Source organism: Condylura cristata, unplaced genomic scaffold, assembly GCF_000260355.1.
Source record: "Condylura cristata isolate star-nosed mole 26May11 unplaced genomic scaffold, ConCri1.0 scaffold00071, whole genome shotgun sequence".
NCBI lineage: Eukaryota > Metazoa > Chordata > Mammalia > Eulipotyphla > Talpidae > Condylura > Condylura cristata.
Genome location: NW_004567172.1, coordinates 380193 through 380706, shown reverse-complemented (window position 1 = coordinate 380706; position 514 = coordinate 380193).

Genomic DNA, 514 nt, shown 5'->3' with positions numbered 1-514 from the left:
AGAACTGGGCTACAGGCCAGAGGTGCAGGGGCAGTGAGAGGATTCACCAGAGGTGCAGGGGCAGTGAGAGGATTCACCAGAGACAGAGTGGGGAGCACAAAGTACACTGCTGAGGGGAGCAGCAGGCAGGACAGGAGAGGTCTGCCGCGCCATGTGGGTCACCTCTGGTTTGGGGAACGAACTCACACTGAAGCAGCTAGCTTGAACTGCTGCTCTCTAACCCACTGAGCCACCAGGGAGGGCCCTCAGTATTACTATTTACAGAGGTTATTTACAAACCTTTATATTAAAAAAAAAATCAGGAAAGGGGCTGGAACACTCAGGAAATAAAGGCTTGCCATGAAACAGGAAAACTGAGGCGCTTATAAAAACTTTACTTATGAAAATTGCTAACAAAAATTGAGATTTGTGACTAAATATGACTAAAGTCATTTTAAAATTTTTGAAATGATTTCTTGTTAACATTTTGTTTTCTATGTAGAGACCACTTCTCTTTGAGCTGTATTCATCTTTT